This window comes from Ailuropoda melanoleuca, chromosome 9 (assembly GCF_002007445.2).
Source record: "Ailuropoda melanoleuca isolate Jingjing chromosome 9, ASM200744v2, whole genome shotgun sequence".
Classification (NCBI taxonomy): Eukaryota; Metazoa; Chordata; class Mammalia; order Carnivora; family Ursidae; genus Ailuropoda; species Ailuropoda melanoleuca.
In genome coordinates this window covers 84784354-84806401 of record NC_048226.1, presented here as the reverse complement: position 1 = coordinate 84806401, position 22048 = coordinate 84784354, and the positions used below count along the sequence as shown (strand labels likewise).

General features: G+C 42.5%; 1 protein-coding gene across 6 annotated transcripts in view; it reads right to left on the bottom strand.

Annotated features, from left to right (window-relative positions):
* COL14A1 (collagen type XIV alpha 1 chain) overlaps positions 1–21508 on the bottom strand; it is a 225959-nt gene extending 204451 nt beyond the window's left edge. For 3 of the 6 annotated variants that reach the window (XM_011232716.3, XM_011232717.3, XM_011232718.3), the window contains exon 1: positions 7616–7919. The gene's annotated coding sequence lies outside the window, so the exon portion shown is untranslated. Of the gene's footprint in view, positions 1–7615; positions 7920–8041; positions 8169–8232; positions 8389–13997; positions 14082–21442 lie in introns of those variants that run through there. The other 3 variants (XM_034668564.1, XM_019806266.2, XM_034668565.1) reach the window with 3 other exon arrangements.
* Between the last annotated feature and the right edge of the window lie 540 nt (positions 21509–22048).

Sequence of the window (22048 nt, the reverse complement as noted above, 5' to 3'; positions counted from 1 at the left end):
AAGGAAAGGAAAGGAAAGGAAGGAAGGAAGGAAGGAAGGAAGGAAGGAAGGAGAAAGAAGAAAGAAAGAGGAAAGAAAGAAGNGAAGGAAGGAAGGAAGGAAGGAAGGAAGGAAGGAAGGAAGGAAGGAAGGAAGGAAGGAAGAAAGAAGAAAGAAGAAAGAAGAAAGAAAGAGGAAAGAAAGAAGAGGCAGAAAGAATGGGAAGAAAGAAGGAAAATTGTCTTTATTTAAAATCAACATGATTTTCTGCACAGAAAATCCTAAAGAACATACCAAAGGAAAAAAACCTACTTAAACTAATAAGTAAATTTAGGAAGGCTGCAAGACACAGATCATAGGCAAAAATTAATCATATTCTTATAGCAGCAAACAAATGGACAATAAAATAGTTTTAAAAATTCTATATACAATAGTATCAAAAAACACAAAATACTTAGAAATCAGTAAGACATGGTATGTTCTACACTTTTTGGTGTAAAAACTAAAAAAAATACAAAACTGAATTCCTGAGAGAAACTTAAAAATGCCTAAATACATACAGCAGTATACCATGTTCATGGATTGAAAAATCCAATTGCTAGGATGTCTTCAAATTAATCTATAGATTCAAAGCAATCTTAACAAAATCTCAAGTTGTTTTTTTTTGTAGAAATTAACTAATTGATTCTAAAAACTTGCAGGAAAATGCAAAGGACTTAAAGTCTTTTTTTTTTTTTTAAAGATTTTATTTATTTATTTGACAGAGAGAGAAAGCACAGCAGGGGGAGCTGCAGGTAGAGGAAGAGACAGAAGCAGACTCCCCACTGAGCAGGGAGCCTAATGTGGGGCTCAATCTCAGGACCCCAGGATCATGACCTGAGCTGAAGTCAGATGCTTAACTGTCTGAGCCACCCAGGCACCCTGAAAATGCAAAGGACTTAGAAAAACTAAAACAATCTTTTAAAAAAGAAGAATAGAGTCAGAGGAGTCATAATTCCTGATACCAAGCCTTACTATAAAATCAACTGTAATGACGATAGAGAGGCATATTATTCTTTGATGTGTTACTGGGTTCTGTTCGCTAATACACATTAATTCATATTAATAAGTGCACTGATATTAATAAGTGAGATGAGTCCACAGCTTTCTTTTTTATGCTGCATCAAATATGTATGTCAGCATTATTTTTCCAATTTCATAAAAATATGAAGTTTTACTTCTTTATGTAAATGGTCCTTTGGAACAGTTATAATAGTATTGGTATTAACTAATTTTTTTATACATTTTTGTTAGCATTTATTTGCAAAACCATGGGAGTTTGGCATTTGGGAAAGGCCACTTTTTAACTACTTTTCAAAATCTTTATGCCTATTGTCTTACTTATAATTTCTGTAAACCTAGAGTATTTTAGTAATTTTTATTTGTTTAAAAATAATCCATTTCATCTTTGTTTTCTAATGCATCAGCATACAATAATTGAAATTACTATTCTAGTCTTGTGAATTCCTTTAATTCTGTGATTGTTTTCTATTTTCATTTCTTATGTATTTGGGCTCCTCTCATTTTGTTTTTAAAAAAAAAAAAAAAAAAAAAAAACATGAATCAAATTCACAACACCAAAATGGAAGGGAACGAAATAATAAGCTAGAAATAAGGAAACGGAGGAGAGGAAAAATTATAAAGACAAAGATGAGAAGTTAGTGAAAGAAAGAAAGAAAGAAAGAAAGAAAGAAAGAAAGAAAGAAAGAAAGAAGAAAGAAGGAAGGAAGGAAGGAAGGAAGGAAGAGAAAGAAAAGAGGAAGACAGTAAATAGTATAAAAACAGAAAGAATCTAAGATCACCTTCCTGTCCAGATATGGGCCAATGGTTCCTAGATTGGTACTCCTCAAAATTGCCAGTCTGTGAACTGTTATTGGTCCACAATGAGATAAGGAAATTATACCAAAATGTAAATCAATGCATTGTCTTGCTCCTTCTTCAGGAAAGCTTTGCTATGAAAAACATAATTTCAGCTGAACTAACAGTGTGCTTAGTGACATATTTGATTTATATATTTGTGCTTAGTGGCGTATTTGATCCTGGTATAGTTTTATCTCAGCAGGGAGAAGTAACAGTGTGTGGAAGGCACCAATCAGCAGACCATAATTTGTGTAGCGCCCACCTACATCCCTCACTGCACACCTCCTGTGGATTGCATTTCCACCTTATCCCCCTGCATCATTTCAGCTAACTGCAGGCCTCAGTAACTACTTTTACCTTCTGGATTTTGGGTACCAGAAGCTATCTATATGGCAGTTTAACCCATAATCAAAAAGGTTCAAAGTGCATAACAGGTCATGAGTAAACATTGATTGATTGAATAATCAATGATTGAATGATCATTGTGTGTACAGGTTACAGTTGATGCACTACACAATTTGCATTTGACCAAGAGCAAGTGATGCCTGAAATGGGCAGACACTCTCCAATCCGAGTTGTATGCAAAGCTGGGTTATTCAGAGGAGAAGGCATTATTTTCTTCTTCCGCTGGCATGGCTATGCTCCGAGAGACCACCTTTCTCTAATTCATACAAAGACCCTATGTAGATTAACTGCAAGGGACTTGACTGCAAATTGGCCTCAGAAATGCAGCTGCTCCATCTTAAACTAGGTGCTGTAAATTCTACAGGCCAGAAAGCACAGCCATCCCCAAAGCATGGCAAATTAGAGTGACAGCTCCTTGATTCAGGAATGATCCATTACCTGGCTTATTCTTTGTTCTCTTTTTTTTTTTTTTTTTAAGGACTGACATAGCTCCTTGGTCAAAGAAATGGGGCATTGTTTTTAACTAAACTCTATATTATAAGCAGTCTAAAGGGTAGTGGGCCATCTCAGCATAGCTATCCCAACCCGTAGGAAGTCTTCCCTGATCTTCCAAGTCTGGACCAGCTGCTCCCCCTGTAGTTACTATGGTAGTAATCTTTCTATTCCATTCTATAGCACATGGCACTGTACTGTAATTGGCTATTTGCATTTCTATCTGCCGAAGTGTATTGTTCCCCGCTGTATTTTGAATGCTTAGCAGTTTGGGGACATGGCAGGAGGCAGGTCGGGGAGGTAGAGGAAGAATAGATGAATAGAAAAACCTACAGTGAAACACCATTTTTAGATTTCAACTCATTTCAATGTAGATAACAATCTGTGTATAAAACCAGATATAAAGCCATCCAGGAACAGGTATTTATCCTAGAAGGCATCCCCTGGGTGCTCCCAGTTATAGACACAGCCTAAGACACTTGATGAACTCAGCAAAGCCCAGTCTCCCTCTGGATCAATTTTCATAAACAATCCAGGTAATTTCTGCAAGGGAAGAGACCAAGCGCTGCTCCCTAAAATTGAAAGTTCAAGACACCTGCCAGGGTAGCTCCAACAAAGGCCTGTTGCAGGAAAAGTTTGTCAAGAACATAAATTTAAAAATCACCTTGCAGGGCGTGGGGGTTGTGAGCCGGGTGGCTCGGTGGCTCAGCTGGTTAAGCGTCTGCCTTCCCCTCAGGTCATGATTCTGAATCCCAGGTTTGAGCCCAGCATCAGGCTCCTTGCTCAGTGGGGAGTCTGCTTCTCCTTCTGCCCCTCACCCTACTTGTGCTCTCTCTCTCACTCACTCTCTCTCAAATAAATAAAATATTTTAAAAAAATCACCTCGAAGAAATGGGAAGTCTAGCCTCTAAGTCCTGATGTAGACACTCTGCTCTCAGAACTGCCCATAGCCTTTCTAGTCACCATCCTCTCAAAAAATGGAGCCGAGAGAGAGAGATGGGGAAAAGTGAAAAGAAGGAAGGAGCAGCAGTAGACGAGAGGAGCCATTTTTGTCTTCCAGGCTCTGTACTAGATCAACTTAGACCTTAACCCTTCAGAGTGGCTACTGTTATCCTTGTTCTCTAGATGAGCAAACTAAAGCTCAAAGAGGGTAAGAAACATGGACAGGGCACAAAAGGAGCAAGTTTATATTTCACCCATATCTTCGTGTTTTTCACCCCCTGTTTCAGCTAGCTACTAGATTCTAGGGCCTCAGTTGACAGCATCCATGTTGGTCCCACACCCCTCCCCCACTCCCATCAAAGAAGCTGATGGAGAATGTACCCAGTGGGATTCAAATCTTATACAGACTTTTCTTAATTGTGTATCTGTCACAGGCTGGTTTTGTGACCCCAGGCAAGGTAGTTTATATCCCAGAAGCTCAGTGATCTGATCTCTAAAGGAAGAAAAATATTTACTTCTCCAAGTATTCAAGGGACCTAAATGTGTTTCTGAAAGAGAGAAAGGCAGGTATTCAATAGGTACTAGAAAAAAAAAAAATGCCAGCACTTCACACACACACACACACACACACACACACACACACACACACACACACGCTCTCACCACCCCCACCATAACAGGATGAGGTTGGTCTTCACCCAAGGCTTACTGTACATAGAGGAGTAACTGGATCCCTGCCACTTTGTGTTTGTTTCTAGAAGGCGCAGGATGAGACAGTTTTCCTGACACCCAGCCCTATCAAGGGCAAATCTGCCATGGAGGAAGTTTGTTTTTGTCATTTTCCTTTAAGCTTTCCTTTCTCCACCCCCCACCCTTGTTGTCTCCTCTGTTCCCCCAGGGACCATCCAGTGTCTCACTTGCCAACGACCTTGTTCTAGAAAAACTGTCATAATCCCAGATAATGTGTTAGCTCAGTGGGCCTCAAACAATACCACCTCGGCCTGCCGTAATTCAGGAAGGCCCTTGTCCTTGAAAGGAATCTTGGGTTATACTCGACAGGCCAGGAAAACAGCAGTCATTTGGCTGACTTTGGATAAAAATGACAGCAAATGTGGCTCTGGAGTCACATAAGCGCTAAACTGTCAGCTTAAAACAGGCAAAGGCTCTCCGTGTTTTACTTGGTGACATTAGGAAGTATTTAAGAGCCAAAGGGCACACACCCCAAGGAGGCTTTTTGTAGGCTAGGGCTTGACCCAGTGCCCCTTAAGTCACACCACTTTGCTCAGCCCTCTCTTTTTTTTATTCCTAAGATTTTATTTATTTATTAGAAAGGGAGAGCACGAGTGGTTGGGGGTAGAGCAGAGGGAGAGGGAGAAGCACACTCCCCACTGAGCAGGGAACCAGATAAGGGGGCTTGATCCCAGGACCCTGAGCTCATGACCTGAGCCAGAGGGAGAAGCTTCATCGAATGAGCCACCCAGGCGCCCCTGTTCGGCCCGTTCTTAAGACAGCCCTGGCTGATTCAGAAAGTCAAGAGCCGCATGGAAGGCCCCACGAGTTCTCTGAAATCCTCAGCTGGACCGTTAGCAGCAGGAAAAGGGCCAAAGGGCTCCTCCCATCAGTCCTGAAGCCTGGGACCTGACCAAAATTGTTCCAGGAATTCTGATGGGTTCCAAGAAATCCTTCCCAGGGAATTACTGAGAGGCCTCACCAGTGTGGCTCCTGTCCTTTCAAAGGGACCCCCAGGAGGCCAGGGCTGCAGTGGAGATTCAGGTCTGTCCTGGCAGCAGGCTCTCCAGGCAGAAGGAGGAGATGCGTAGTGTTTAGTGAGTGAGTATCTTGCACATCATGGACAAACCTTGAGAACATTTGGCTGGGTGAAAGAAGCCCCTCACACAGGACCACACACATATTGTACGCCTCCATTCATACGAAATGTCAACGAAATATAGATTAGTGGTTGCCAGGAGAGGAGGTGGGGTGGGAGGTCAGATTGGGAGAAATGGGAAGTTTCTGCTAATTAAGTAAGGAATTTCTTTTTGGAATGATAAAAATGTTCTAAAATTGCTCGTGCTATGGCTACACAACTTTGTGAATACAGTCTATGAATATAAAAACAAGTATTTGTGAATACAGTCTATGAATATAAAAACAAGTATTGTATTCTTGAATAGTATATGAATTATACCTCAATAAAGCTGTTAAAAAAAATCCTGAAGTCTACTTATAGTAACCAAGCCATTAGGGCCAGATTCAGAGGAAATCCATCCAAGTTGCTCTTTTGGAACAAGCAAAAACCCAAATGCTATTCTTTCATTCACTCACTTATTCATTTACTCCTTCCAGATTTCCCCATGAGTTCTCTGTGTGCAGGACTGGACCACCTTATCAGAAACAGAACACCAATTTTTCTAATTGCACCCAACTTAAGCCTGTGTGCTTAAGGATTGGAACACAGACCTTTTTATCCCACGCTGCAATTAGGAAGTGCCCTCCTAGGCCCTTTGTCAGCAAGAAGCCCCTAAGTCTTTAAAGGGGAATTTCAGGAAAACTTGTTTGCATTTCTGCTCCCTACAGAGCCACCAAAGTCTCATCCCATATTTCTTTGTTCCTCCCCCTCCCATCCCCTTCAGCTGCTACCCAGCAGACTTTCCAAAACTTCCAAAAAGGAGTCCAAACCTTCCAGAGGGAATGGGGCTTCGGTGGCAGCTCTAGAAGCAATTTTTTTTTTGGGGGGGGGGAATCCTAGCCCCTGTGAGAGCTGCACACAATCTCCGTTTGGGCATTTCCCCTAAAGACAATTTCTAAGCCTGTACCTAAGCAGAAGGGATGACCTCTAGTCAACCCTGAGCTCGAGTGCCACAGGGCAGGCTTTACGCAGAGGCCCCAAGAACCCAGTGCCAACATTGGAGTGCCCGTGGTCCAGGACTCGCAGGCGGCGTCCTGGCGCTCGCGGAGGGCAGAGGCCACTCCTGGACTCCACGCCGGTTTCTCTCGGCCTTTCCCTAACCCTGTCTTTCCTGTGCGCACTGCATGCCAAAACCCAGCTCCACGGGCTGCATCTGTGCCCAGGCGCTGCGTGCCTAACAGGAGGCTTGAAGCAGGCATGGGGTGCAAAGGGATAAAACTGGAGGAGATTAGGGGTGGAAAAGCCAGGGCGGAGAGGACCCTCCAAAACCACAGCCCGCTGGTGCATCTCAAAGCCGCAACCTCCTGCGTCCAGACACCAAAGCAAAACGTGCGAAGCATCGGGTTTCCTGGAGCAGAGACACAGAGGGGCTGCTAACGCCAAAGTCCTCCATCATCGCGCTCTGTCTGGTTGCTCCTCTTTGCGTCTAGCGCCTGACCCCAGCGCTGATCTGTGGCTGCACCAAGGGGTGGCTGGGTGAAATTTATCTCCCATGACCGCCATCGACTGCTCTTCCAAACGCCCCCAAATACAATCTAAATAAAAATAGCGTGCTATTTACATACAGCCCTCCAAGACAAATTCCTGAGCCCCTTTCTCACCAGATTGTCTCCTTTACTAAGCCCCTTCTACTTGGAATGCTGGAATTGCCACAGTCTCGAAGCCAAACCCTCTTCTTCCCGCCGCGCGCTCACAGCACCCAAGTACAGGGCAAAGTTCCCGGGAGCAACGCAAGGCATTGTCGCTCTCTTTGCATTCTCATCACGTAATACCTCCAAACTCCTTGCCCAGCGACCCCCGCGAGGAGGCATCTGGGTGCACCGTCCCATCCCACCCCGGAGGTCCCCGGGCCATCCTGGGCGCGCGCGTAAAGAAGGTCCACAGAATTGCATTGCGTCTGCAGGTGGCTCGCCCTCTCCACTTCTCCTTCCTCACGAATAGATTTTTCAAAGCCGACCCGAAGTAGGGCAGAGAAAGACTGGAACCCACCTGTGCAGGGGAACGTTCTAGCCCAAGATGGGGACCTCTCGATGCCTAGGTAGGTTGCAAGTTCGCCGCGAGTTGGTTCTTGGCGGCGCACGGCTCTCGCTCGCTTCCCGCGCTGTGCCCCTTTTAATTACCCTCTCCTCTCCCTCTCCTTCTCCCACTCCAGCTCCCACTGTGTGCAGCCCGGAGCTGCCTCCTCCCCAGCGCTTCCCTCCTGCCAGGCGCCCAGGATCAGATAAGAGGAAAGGAAGGCCAGCCGGGAGCCAATTATAGAGCAGAAGGTGGCCGCGGAGGCGGAGGTTGGGGAGGTGGGAGGCAGGCCTAAGTCTCAAACGCCCCCCCCTTATCTCCTCCTCCTCTCCCCACCCCCGCCGCGCAAGAGGTCCTGCGAGGAGCCCGCCCCCGCACCGCCCCCGCGCGTCCCCAGACCTGGCGGCCACCCCAGGTGCGCGCCGCAGTCGGCTGTCTTGAGTCCAGAAAGAGCCGCCTTTGCCCTGTCGCTCCGCCCGCGGCTCGTGCGGGGCCGCTGAGTCCGGCCCTGCGGGCGCTTTGCGACATATGGCGCCCTCCAGGACTCAGGTACTGGGCGCCCACTTCCCCGTTCCCAAGACTCGACTTGCCTTCCCGCGTCAAGGACCTCGCGCTTGGGAGCGCGCACGCCCTGCGAAGGGGTACCCTTCCTCCCCTCTTCTCGCTTCCTCGTCGGAACGAGCGCTGCGAAACGCCAAAGCGGCGATGCTCAAATTTTAATGTGCAGGAGAACCATTTGAGTGTGTTGAAATGGATATTTTTGTGGGCTTAAAAGAACGAATGCTGGCAGTGGCCCGGGGTTGGACTTCCTGAACTGCAGATTTCCCACTCGCAAAGATCCTGTTTCAACAGGTCTGGGCTGAGGCCAAGGACTCTGCATTTATCAAACACCCTGGTGGTTCTGACCCATGCCGGCCACCTAACCGAGAGTCTCTACCCTGAGATGTGAAGCCCACGAGTTGCGCCAGACCTCGCGCCATGTCTCGAGGAACGAGGGCTGCGCTGTCACCCTCTGGGCCCCCTTAGAAAGTCATCGTCGTTAACCCCTTTTTGAACCGGGCACCAATCCTCGGCGGCGTTCTTTACAATCCAGATTTTGTGAGCACGAATGTTGAGGAGGGGTTACAGAAACGACAGAAATTTAGCAACAACTCATTTTTGCAAGAAAATGCTTTCTCACGTTGGAAAACCGCTAAAGGCGGGTGATGGACAGAAGAGAAAGGGCAAGTGGTCCTCTTAACCTGCTTCCCACATGCCCAGCTGAGAATACAGAAAGAAGGGCTTTTGAAACCTTTAAAGGGGGTCCATTGGACGTTCTAACCGTCCCAACCACTGTTAGCCACCAACTCCACTTTCCCCGATGTTGCGTGCAGATTCATCTGCTTGGAAACGCTCTGAACATCCCTGCGGTTGGAGTGCAAAGGGCCCGCTCCAGCCCCCACCGAGGCTCTGCCTCCATTGGTCCCTTTTCAAATTGGCCTCAGCTCTGCCACAGGGCGGGGACCAAGCTCGGCGCCCTTTTGCAATTGCTTTTCACAGAACAAAATTTTCTGGGGTCGGGCAGCCAGCACGATTTTTAAGGAGACAGGCTTAGTCCAAGCCCTCCGCGAAGACTACTGCAAGGGTGCGAGCGCCACCTGGTGGCCTCGCCTGGAGGTCTGAGAGAGGGCGGGAACTGGAAAGACAGCCCTCTACTTAGATTGAAGGGCAGAGACCAGAATTCCTGAAATGCAGTATTTATTCTTGGAAATAACCACCACTTTGGTTGTTCCTCTGCACCCCCCCCATGCAAGTGCCTACCTACTTCCATCATACCCTGATCCCCCTTTTCACTAATAAAATCTCTTTTTTTAATTTAAGTAGAGCTGACACACAGTGTTACATTAGTTTAAGGTGTACAACATAGTGATTTGACAGCCCTGTCTGTCTGCTGTGCTCACCACGAGTGTAGCTACCACCGGTCACCATGCAGCACTATTACACTACCACTGACTATAGTCCCTATGCTGGACCTTTTATCCCCTGGACTTATTCATTCCCTAACCGGAAGCCGGTACCTCCCATTCCCCTTCACTCATTTTGCCCATCCCTCTACCCACTCCCTTGTGGCAACCACCAGCTTGTTCTCTGTATTTGCGGTCTGTTTCTGCTTTGTTTGTTTGCTTTTTAATTCCACATATAAGTGAAATCATGGCATTTGTCTTTCTCTGTCTGACTTATTTCATTTAGCGTAATATCCTCTAGTTCCAACCATATTGTCACAATAGCAAGATCTCATTCTTTTTGTGGCTGAGTAATATTCCGGTGTGTGTGTGTGTGTGTGTGTGTGTGTGTGTGTGTGTGTGTGCCACACCTCCTTTATCCATTCATGTATTGATGGACACTTAGTTTTCTTCCATATCTTGGCTATTGTAAATAATGCTGCAATACTCATAGGGGTGCATATATCTTTTTGAATTCATGTTTTTCTTTTCCTTGAGTAAACACCAGTGGTGGAATTACTGGATTGCATGGTATTTCTATTTTTAAAAAAAGCTACTCAGTCTTTCGTTTTTACCAAGGTGTAGATGACTAGTATAAACTCAGCTTTTCCTGTAATTCCTCTGCGGAAGGTAGTGGCATATTAGCTCAAAGTTTTAGGTGCGGCGGGGAGGCAGTATTTATGATGAAACTATAGAAAATTAGAAATGAGGAACTCCCAGGTGATTTTTAAATGTGAAATATGTGCACAAAAATCCATATACAGCAAACAGAGAAGCATACTATTTGCTAAAAACCCTATACAATAATGTTTATTGATTTTGTAACCGCACAGAATGTTATTTCTTAAAATTCTAGCTCATCCTTCCTTCATCTTTTTAACTTTTGACTTCTGGCATTGCACTTTTGATGTAAATAAACTTCGGTTAATGTCGAATCAGAATGGCTGGTTTTAATCAGTTGTCCATTATGTTACAGTTGTGTGTAAATTCCCAGCCCCTTCAAGGGAGTGTTTATTCAACATTTATCTTGAGGTCAGCCCTTAGAGTCTGGGAGAGTACTGAGAACTGAATCATAGAAATGACTGGAAGACTCCATTAATGGTCTCCGCCCCCCACATCTAGAAAAAAAATTGTATCAGAATGAACGTGTGAACATCTGGAACCTTCTCAAAGATACCCAAAAATGTCAGCTTCCCACAGTCAGTGATTTCAGGACTCAGCCACTCTTCTTAGACTCTCATCCTGAGTTCAACATGACTGTGATCTTGTTTGTCTCGAAGGACCTCCCCCCTACACACCCTGCTTCCCTTCTCCACTCAATCCCCTGGAACCTTACAAGGTTGGACTCAAACTTGAATTGAAGACACTCTGTTTCTTTCTTGTGTCACTTTGGTGAAGTTAGTTTGCTTCTATGAGCCTAACTCCTTGTGTATAAGAAGGGAGTTATTAGTATCTCAGGGGATGGTCTTGTGCATTCATGACAGATGTGTTTATGGACCTAATCCATCATGATGATAAATGGTAGCTATATCACCCAAACTAGGACTGTCCCTCTTCTGCCCATTGCATATGGTTGTACTCTCTTTAGCAGCCCCTTCCAGAAAATTCTCCCTGCAATGTTTCTCAACAGAGGTACTATTGGCATTTTGGATAGGACAGCATGACTGCCCCAGACATTGTAGGACATCTATTATTTCTGACTCCATCACCAGTTTCCAGGAGCACTCTCCCCTTCTCCTAGTCACTGTGAAAGCCAAAAATGCCACTGTCCGTTTCCTCATGCACTGTGTAGAAAACCAGTTTCCAGCTTCATGAGTTATTTGCAGTTCTTCTCCAAACCCCCTGGCAACAGCCAGCTATGATTTTTCCTCAGCCTAGCATCCATTCCCCCCTTCTTCTGTTGACACAGTGTTCAGACTCAGCCAGTAGGCAGGCACTAGTGCCATACCTATGAGCCATAACCATGGCCCAAGCCCCTGCTTCCATGTTCCCCCTTTCCATGCTGACATCCCATCCCTGCTCCTGAGACTCCCAGTGTTTGTCATGATCTTGCATAGCTGGTAACCAAGGGTTAACCCCCAGCACAGTAGGGAAACTTCAGGGCCCTGCCCCATAGTCAAGGGCTGATGTACCTTCTAATTGATGGATGTCCCTGACATACCAGCTGTTAAATACTTTGTATCTCACCCTAGAGTAACTGAGCTCTGAGTTCTTTTTGGGAAATTGCTTCTACTCCATTGGATGTAGCTGTGGTGAGCTGTCACTCAGAGTTCTCCCTTCTCCCTTAGCTAAACATGGGCATAAACCCTGAACTAGGCCAACCAGATACTCTATCCCTCAAATGTGAGTATAAAGTGGTGGGACTCAAAGGCAGAAAAGAAGTGTTTACTAAATTTTTATCTCAAATCATCCTAGAAATGAGGCCTGAAGTGACAATCAATGGACCTAGACATAGTTCTAACAACCCGCAGAAACTCACCAATACAGCCATACCTATTGTTGAAATACTGAAATATTTCCATAGCATGAGGTCAATAACACTCTCCCCACATGCCTGAATGTCCTCTTCACCACCCCCTTCCTGGGACCACTATCCCAGATCTCCCTTTGATCCCACAACTGTAGAATTAACCCTCATGCTATGTCTCCCCAAAATTCATATGTTGAAATCCTAGCCCCCAAAGGTGGTGGTATTAGGAGATGGGGCCTTTAAAAGTTGCTTAAATCATGAGGCCAGAACCCTCAGGAAGGGGATTTGTGCTCTTATAAAGATGCTCTAGAGAGATCCCTAGCCTATTCCACCAGGTCAGGACACAATAAGAAGTCGGATCCAGAAGAGGGTCCCCACCCGACCATGCTGGCACCCTTAGCTCAGACTTCCAGCCTCCAGAATTGTGACAAATACATTTCTGTTGCTTATAAACTGCCCAGTCTATGGCATTTTGTTACAGCAGCCCAAGAGGAATGGACTAAGACAGCCTACATCAGCGGAGGGCTGCTAGGTCCCTACTCAAGTGTGGCTAACGGCAGCCCTTCAGATTGGGTTGTGCTTCAGCCATATCGTTGTTCCATTTTTTTGCGTATCACCACAGAACTCCAGAACATCTCTGGCTTCTGTACTTCCCAAAGCTTTTGTCTCAGTTCTGTGTGAGCTGCCCCCTTTTTTCTAAATTGCTTTCTTTTTCTGCTAACCAAAGAACTCCAACTGAGTCAATCTTCATTTGACCAACCCTGAAGCTGAGATGAAGGACATGAGATAGGTTGTCCAACCTTCCCTAGAGGATTAATAGCAAAGTCAACAGTAGAAGTCAAATGCCTTAACTCCTAGACCAGAGCTTTTTCCCAGTGGAGTGCATTGATCCTTTTCCAAATAATACTGGGGATACCTCCTACACTCACATAGGGTTTTCACTTTACGGTGCACGTGCAGATACACCATCCTGTTTTAATGCAATGGTTCTGCAAGGCAAGGATCATTCCAGAGGTTAAAATCATACTGTCTTATTCTGTCCTTTGTGGGGTGGGAGGCCCCCCATCCCCTCACAATTGCATTTCATGTACCCAAACCAGTGATTAAGACATTCCTCATCTTCCCGGCTCAGATCAAAGTCAGGACTTTAAAAGCAGCCAAGCTTCTTATGGGTGACAGCGCCCTGTCAGTGTATGCGTGTTGCATAAAAGGTTCTATTCATGGCATAACAGGGTTGGTACAGGCCTAAGGGCTTATACGTGTATGCTAACCCCTCTTCTTTACAAATGAAGAAACTGAGGTCCGGTGAATCAAATCGCCTGTCCAAATCCCCAGAGTCAGTGGCAGATATTACTAGATAAAGTATCAGCGGACAATGAGCCAAGACTCTTTCTAATAATAATTATACCCTAATAATAAGAAAAGCCTTTATTGAGAGTCTTTTGGATACCAAACATTTGAGAAAACTCAAATGGACAATTTTAATTTTTTTAAATTATTATCTTATTAAAGTAATTCATACATGTATGTTAAAAATGCAAATAATACTAATAGTTTATTTTAAAATATAGTCTTGTTCTCCAGAAGAACAAGCCACTTTTGAATTATTTAGTTTTTTCCTGACAATTTCAAATCTCCCTGTTTCTAAATGAAATGCATGTACTGCTATCTATATATTAATTAATTTTAAACATCACTTATAGGTTTTCTTTTATGGCAGAAGAGGATGTAGTCTTTTAGGCTTCTATCCTCTCTTCTCTTCTATCTTCCCAGTATGATTAGATTACAGTTTTTTGTTCGCTGTTTCCATGCATATGCTTTGCAAATATTATTCATATAAAAGCATCATAATGCATTGTTATTTCCCTTTTTACTTTTAGTTTTTCCTGGAGTTAATAATTACCTTGTTTATTCATCTGCTTCATTTTCTTTTTGCTGATCTTTCCAACCACTTCCAATAACATCTGAGCCCAGTGTTCCGTAAAGCCTTTGGTAAAAAATAAAATAAAATAAAAAATTAAACATTCCTCCTTCTACGGGCAGATTTCTCTTTAGACCAGTGCTCAGCGTCATCCTGGCCTTTGCTTTGCTACTTGGAATTCCCTCTGTCTTTCTCCAAGATTGGCTTCCCTATTTCCTGGAAATCATGTCTTCCTCTTTCTTAGTATACTATTTTCTTGCTTTGGTGGACTACATCCTCCAGGAGTTTTCTCTGGTTGAGAAGACGTTCCAACCACAGCAGGGATGGTGATGCCAGCTTGTCTCTTGAGTCATGCTACTCTAATCTGAATGGCTGCCCTCTCCACCAGAACCACAGTTATTATTCTGGGGGTTCTTGTTCTTTCTCTCCTGTGCTGGATATCCTTGTTTTCAATTTTGCACATCTTCCTGGATCTAATTTTACTCCATTGTTTTAAAGAGGGACATTCTCTAGTGGCATCATAAGATAGGTGCATGGAGGGGAGATACATTTTTGAGACTTTGTATGTATTTACTTTCAAATTTCATTATGAGTTTGGTTATGCATAGCATTTTCACTTAGGAGGAAATTTCCTTCAAAATTTTGAAGACACTGCTCCCTAATTTCTTGCCTTTAGCATTGCTATTGCAATGAAGAAGCCATTTCTGGCTTTTAGTCAACTCCACCCCAGTCAGAACTCACCTTTCCCTCCTTTGAACTCTTACAGTAATTATTGTCTACTTTTGAAAAAAAAAAAATCCTGTATTACTTTGAGAAAGCTCGTCTACGGCTGTCCACTCTGGTTGGTATGTAACACACTTCTTTCTCACCTGCCCAGGCAGAAGATGTGCTTCTGGGAGGCAATAAAATAGAGCAATATCAAAGAGCATGGATTGTGGCAGAGTTCTGGCATCACTAGTAACCTTGCATAAGTTACTGAACCTCTTCATTCCCATTTCCTAATTTGCAAAATGGGAACAGTAAGCGTACCTAACTCATGGCTATATTGTGACTATTAAATGAATTAATCCATCCAATCTAATTAAGTCATTAAAGCCGTAAGCAGTGTCAAGCACCCAGTCAGTTCTTCACTGTTAGCTGATATTAACTGCCCCAGATACTGCTTATCTTCTACTTTTTATTCCACCCTTTTGTACAATGAGATCTTACTATACATGTGTGCATTTAAAATTTACTATTAGGAAATTATATAGATAGAATACACCAGGAATAACCTATATAAGTATTTGCAACAAAAATTCGTCATACATGCTCAGACATTAAGGAGAAAAATATACTTTTTTACTAATTTGTAATATGTACTTTTGTCATTGGTCATATGTACTTTTGTCTTGGTCACAAATGCACATCAATGACCAGTGTGGGAGCAGGACTCTAATAGCTTTAATATTTGTACTGCTCTCAGTGTAGTACAGTTCTGCAAAAGTCTAGAATCTTTTTTTTTAATATATATTCATGGCTTAAGTTTTATTATAGCAAAGCATACAGTGTAGGAACAGGAAGAAAAAGTTATACATAGACAAAGAATAGAAAAATCAGGTGCAGGCTTCCTAGGTCCTACTTCTGGGAGGGTCATAAGGATACATTTTTCTCCCTGGCTGTAGACCTAAAGACAAAGACAAAATGTCTCCACCTAAGGAAGCCCATCAGAGTCTTGAGGTCAAATTTTTTAAATGGTGCTGGTCACATAGCTACATGACTAGCCGTGATTCAGACTCCAAACCAGATACCAAATACGCATCATAAATCTTTGTGTTTACATTAAACAATGTTGACAGCCTGGTACATCTTGCTATACTGCCTCAGGCATACAGAATAACACTATTAACCAGTGACTATGTGAATATTCCAGGAGTTCAGTTCTCTTGGCTTGAACAAGCATCATTGCCCTGGCTCCAAGAGATAAGCAAGACTGAGTAAAACTACCTGATGCATTAACACTTTCCTTTCAATATGGAACAAGAATAATAGCTTAAAGGTCTCCTGTACTCCAGTTACTAAACTCAGACCTCAGTGTTATAGGCAGAAGGGTGGAGTTGGCCTTCAAATGGCTGTAGCCTATGCTCTTTTGATACACCAAGCACCTTCTTCAAAGCATATCAGCGACCATCAAAGCCAGGGTGACTATGCTTACAACCAATTATTTCCTCTACCCATACCTGTCCCTGAAACGTAGTTCCCTTTAAAAATTCTGAATATGTGCTGACTGAAACATTTTCACCTGTCCAGTGGTGGCATACAGTGCTTACATGTTGGGAAGTATCACTTTCCTAGTAATTTCCTTTCACATGATACATCCATAACTACCTTAAGTCTTAAGATAATTACTTTTACATTGATATTTCTTGCATTCTTTATTTATATTTATTCTTCTGGAACAGTTGAATTTCTTAATTTGGGGCATAATTGTCAAGAGTAAAGTGACTACCATTTCCTCTTTATATTTGGTACACAGGGAGAAATTGGCAAGGAAATGTATATCATCAAGCAAAGAGAAGTCTAGAATCTTATGCTGTGTTGCTGGGCCAAATTCTTTTTCCTGAGTATTAGATTTGCCATTATTTGAACCTTAGAGACTAATGCCACTGTGAAACACATCAGTGGGATAATCAACAGCTTAGTGCCTTGCTTATAGTAGGGATTCAGAAAAGGCTTGTCAGTGTAAGTTTATTTCAACAGGAATCAGAAGCAGGGTCCCAACTGGTTGAGGAAGTCTTTCTGCTTTGGTTCTTCCTGCATAAAAACTGTCAATTACAAGGCTTCTACAGAGAAGCAGATGTGCTAATATCAACTCCAACATAGGGCCTTACTCATAATTGGGGCTTGATAAGTATTTGCTACATTGAATGAAATTCATCAATTATGCCTCCTCAATTCTTCCCATATGACTGTCACCAGTTTGAAACCACCTAAATCCATATGTACAGCACATGGTGACAGTCTGACTAAGAGGGCAGGTGACCAAAGCCTCAGGAACCATCCACTGATTTATGTATCTGTTCAATCAGTAAATACTTATTCATCACTTGTGACGGTCCAGGCAATATTCTAGGTACTGGGGATACACAGGAAAGAAAAGAAGTTCCAGCTTCTCAGAACTTACTCATGATGGGGAGAGACAGAAAACACATAAACCAATAAATATATAACATAATGTCATTGGTAAGTGCTAGGAAGAAGAATAAGATGGGGATGGAAATGGACAAAATCTGCTCTTTTAGATGGAGAGATCACAGATGAGTCCCAGGAGAGGGCATCTGAGCAGGGAGCCAGTGGTGCCACTAGCTGGAGGAAGGGTAGAGAGAACCTACACCGCAAAGCCTCAGAGAATGGCGGAACTGCCAGGAAGCCTCTGAGGTCGAAGAGGAGTGAGCAAGATGGGCATGGCTGAGAGAGATCAGAGAGGTCACTGAGTCCACATAGTATCAAGCCCACAGGCAAAGACTTTGGATTTTTACTCTGCGTGAGAAGGGCAATTCTAAACACAAGAGTGATAGGGTCGGGTTTAACTACCAAGAAGATCATTCAAGCATCGAGATCTGTCTTTCTCATTTTCTTCCCTTATCTGAAAATCTTGTTTTTGACAATGATAAGAAGAAGAATTTTATGGGATAGTCGTTTTGCTTTCAAATCTTCTCGAAATAAACAGTTACTCATGATCCTCACCACAAAGCTATTGTTATAGAAAGAGCACATAGTATCACCCACTTGGAAAAATTCATGGAGCCATAAAAAAATTAAATAGGAAAGAGGTTTCTTAGAGGCCATGGCAGATTCCCAGAAAGAACTACCTCTCCAGGCTGGGGTTCAACTCACTGCATAATTAATTGGCTTGAGAACACCACAAAACACTTCCGTTTAGAAACCCAGAGAAGAATCCGAGACCATAAAGGGTTACATATATTCCTTGCCTAGGGGACATATCTGGCACAGAGACCCGATCTTAAACTGGGGAGAGAAATACTCACAAACCTTCAGCTCATTCTAAAGCTCTGTGAAGGGAACTTGCCAAGTCTGATCTGTCATCGCTTGTGATAATGGAGTAATTTTTGACTGCCTGTGATGATAGAACTGAACAAGATTTCAAAATATGTTCTTACTACACAGGACAAAAATGCATCCTCATCTAAGAGGTTTCAAATCAATGACCACAATAAATGTATCCGTCTAACCTTTGAAATAAGTAGATGTAGCAGGGTTGATTTGCTCCTGGGGTACAATTTATATTCTTTTGTAACACTGCGAGAGCTGTAGTAATTAAACCCAGCCACATCTAGAGGAAGCAAAAATTCTGTAAATGAAGGTGTGAAATTCCAGTAAACTTGAAGCATGTCTCAGAAACGTAGTTCCCTTTAAAAATTCTGAATATACTTTATATGTTTGAACTTCATAATCAAAGAGACTGTTGGTCATCACCAAGTCTGCGGGGCTAAACTGAAAGACAAAAATTGACTTGGATGGCCTTACACAGTCTTTCCCTTTTTTTCTAATTATATGATGCATGCAAGTGGAATTTTCCTGGAGTCTCAAGTGTATTCCTTTTTTTTTTCCCCCAAACTTTTTCATTGTATTACAGCAGCTGCTTTTATGCAAAGTTGATCTTGTTGGAGTGGCATTTTCTTGCATATTTGCCTAGAAAAGGGTCCATTACAGTGTCTTTGGAGCTGATGACCTACTGATTTCCATAATAAATTTCTGTCTATATACTTTCAAATCAATTCTAAAAGATCCCTTAACAATACAGACCCTACAAGAGTTGAAAGATGTAAGGTTCTTCATCTGGAGTTAGTTAAATGAGGTAGTGGGGGGGAAAATGAGAAATCATTTCAGCCAGGGAACACTCATACAAAATAAAAGAATCATCCGCTGGAAAGCATTTGGGGGATTATCTCCTCTATGTTCTGCTTTCAGGGAAGACACCATCTAAGTCATTTCAACTCCTCAAACTACCCTCAAACTTTGGCAAGATTCCAGTGAAGACAAACCACCCTCACCTCCTCCCTTTGTACTGATAGCCTCATTTTGGGGAAAGTCTATTGCTTCTAGATACCAAATAGCTTTCCAGAAAGTCTATTGCTCCTGGATACCAATAGCTCTCCAAATAGCACCTAGATACCAAATAGCTACACCGAGAGGATTTTGCCCAGAGGGGTGAAAACCAGCATAAACACAAGTGTATATCTGATAAATTGTAAAAAACTCAAATGGCTATGGAAAAAAGTTAACACCATTCCTGTTTAGTATCGAAATGTTTCAGTTCAGATTTGTGTAAATTTTAAATAGTTTTTTTTTTATATTTTTAGCCAAATAATTCATGTTCCTTATGGAAAACTATAAAAAAAGAAGAGAGAAAAGAATCTCCTAAAATTCAACCTGCTTGAAATAGCTACCATTAACAGCCACTACTTAAAACTTTTTCCTCTGGGGACAGCCCAGTCGGTTAAGCATCTGCTTTTGGCTCAGGTCATAACCCCAGTCTGTTTCTCCCTCTCGCTCTGCCTGCTGCTTGTTCTCTCTCTGTCAAATAAGTAAATAAATTCTTTAAAAAAAGCCAAAACTCTTTCCTCTGTATCTAAGGATCTCTGAGAATATTTTACGATGAGCTCATACTTTTTACAACTCTTTCTTTTCACTGACGGTAACATTACTATCTTTCCATGTTTATAAATAGATACCTACATCTTAATTAACTTAAAATGTATTTGATGTTTTAAAAAATCACCTTAGACCTCCAAGTCTGGTGGAGGTAGGACAGCCTGGGTACTCTTAACAACTTTTCCATTGAAAAAAACTAAAGATCTATATTTAAATAAGATCTATTAAAATACATTGTTAAGCTAGCAAGAAAGTTTAAAAAAAAAATTCTTAGAAGCCAAGAATTAAAAGGCAAGAATCCAGAGGTGAACAAGCACTTAAGCATGCTTTTGTCCTAGGGCATCTACCAACCCCTGGAGACTAGTCTATTTTTATAGCCTCTCAAGCTCAAGACCAGGGTCCCCCAAGGGGGAATTCTAGGTGACTCCCACATACAGCTGGGAATCTAAATGGCTGCACTATCAATGAAAGGGAGATTCTGAAGTAAACCTACTCTGAGAAGCAGATAGTAAAGTGTGTTTTTTGTGTTTTTTGTTTTTTAAACCTTGGAACTGAGTGAATGGGTGGGGAAAGAGATTCTCTGAGAAACTATAGCCCAAAGATAGTCATCCAGGTTTGTGCCCTGAACTCACACTGTCCAAGGAATTAAAAAGCCTCAAGGCTAAGAATTATTTTGAATTGGTCACTTGTTGATATTATCCCTAAACATGTAGCAGAAACAAACTTGAGCTTCTCTGGAGGAACTCACTTTAAACGCAGACCTCAAATAATTCCATAGATCAAGTTCCAAAGAACATGAATGCGTAATAAAAAAAAAAAAATCTCATGATACATAAGGAAAATAAGAGACCATGAGCAACAGGTAGTAGAAAAGAAACAAACAGACAATAGAACCAGATCTGCAAAGACTTTAGGTAGTGAAATTAATAAGAACACAGTAAGTTATGTTTAAGAAAATAAAAAGATGAGGGGGCGCCTCTGTGGCTCAGTTGGTTAAGGGTCTGACTCTTGATTTTGGCTCAGGTCATGATCTCAGGGTGGTGAGATCGAGCCCCAAGGGGCACCAGGCTCTGTGCTCATTGGGAGTCTGCTTGTTCTTTACCCTCTGCTCCTCCCTGCTCTCTCACGCACTCTCGCTCTCTCTCAAATAAATAAATAAAATCTTTAAAAAAAAAATAAAAAGAATAAAGCCTCCCTTTTCTTGTCAAATCTACTTAGCCATTTTAATAATCTTTCTTGCTCTTATTCTCAGTTTCATCATTTATTTTCTTTTTTTAAAAAAGATTTTATTTCTTTATTTGACAGAGTGAGCAAGAGAGAGAGAGAAAAGGAGCGGGGGGGGGGGAGGGGTAGAGGGAGAGGGAGAAGCAGACTCCCCACTGAGCAGGGAGCCTGACTTGGGGCTCAATCCGGAGACTCTAGGATCATGGGCTCTAGGATCATGACCTGAGCTGAAGGCCACTTAACTGACTGAGCCATCCAGGTGCCCTGAAAAGGGAGCGTTTAGAAAAGAAAATCCTAATCCTTAAAAAATTAAAAACTCAGTGCCTCTAGAGAATCAATATGAAAACACTTACAATGTTAAAAATCTGAAAGATAGCAAGATATAAAATTAACATATAAATCAATGTCCTTCATATACACAAAAATAATAGAAGAGTGAATTCCAATTACAATAGCAATAAAAAAAGAGAAAACATTTAGAAAGAAACTTACATGAAATGTGCAAAATCTACATGAGAAAAATGTCAAAATACTTTTAAAAGACTTACGAACTTCATCAAATGGACAGACATCCCTTGTTCTTGAATAGAATGACTCAATATTATAAAGATGTCAATTTTCCATAAGTTAATCATAAAGCCTCCATAGAAAGCCCAAAGAGATTTAATCTTAAAATGAGCTAAATTCCGGGGCGCCTGGGTAGTGCAGTCGTTAAGCGTCTGCCTTCAGCTCAGGGCGTTATCCCGGCATTCCGGGATTGAGTCCCACGTCTGGCTCATCCGCTGGGAGCCTGCTTCTTCCTCTCTCACTCCCCTGCTGTGTTCTCTCTCTTGCTGGCTGTCTGTCTGTCACATAAATAAATAAAATCTTTAAAAAAAATGAGATAAGTTCCTATGAAAAGTCACATGAAAAATAAGCCTGAAAAAAATAGCCAGGGAAACACTGAACGAGAGGAGCCATATAAGGAATGAGGGAGGCAGAAATCTCCTCCAGAGAGTCAAATATATCAGAAAGCTGTTATAAGTACAAAAGTGTTGCACTGGCTCGTGAATAGACACATCAGTCAACGGAATAGACTAGGAAGTACAAGTACATATGGAAATGTAATGTATGATAAAGTTGGCATCTCCAGGCACTGGGACCAAAATTATGTT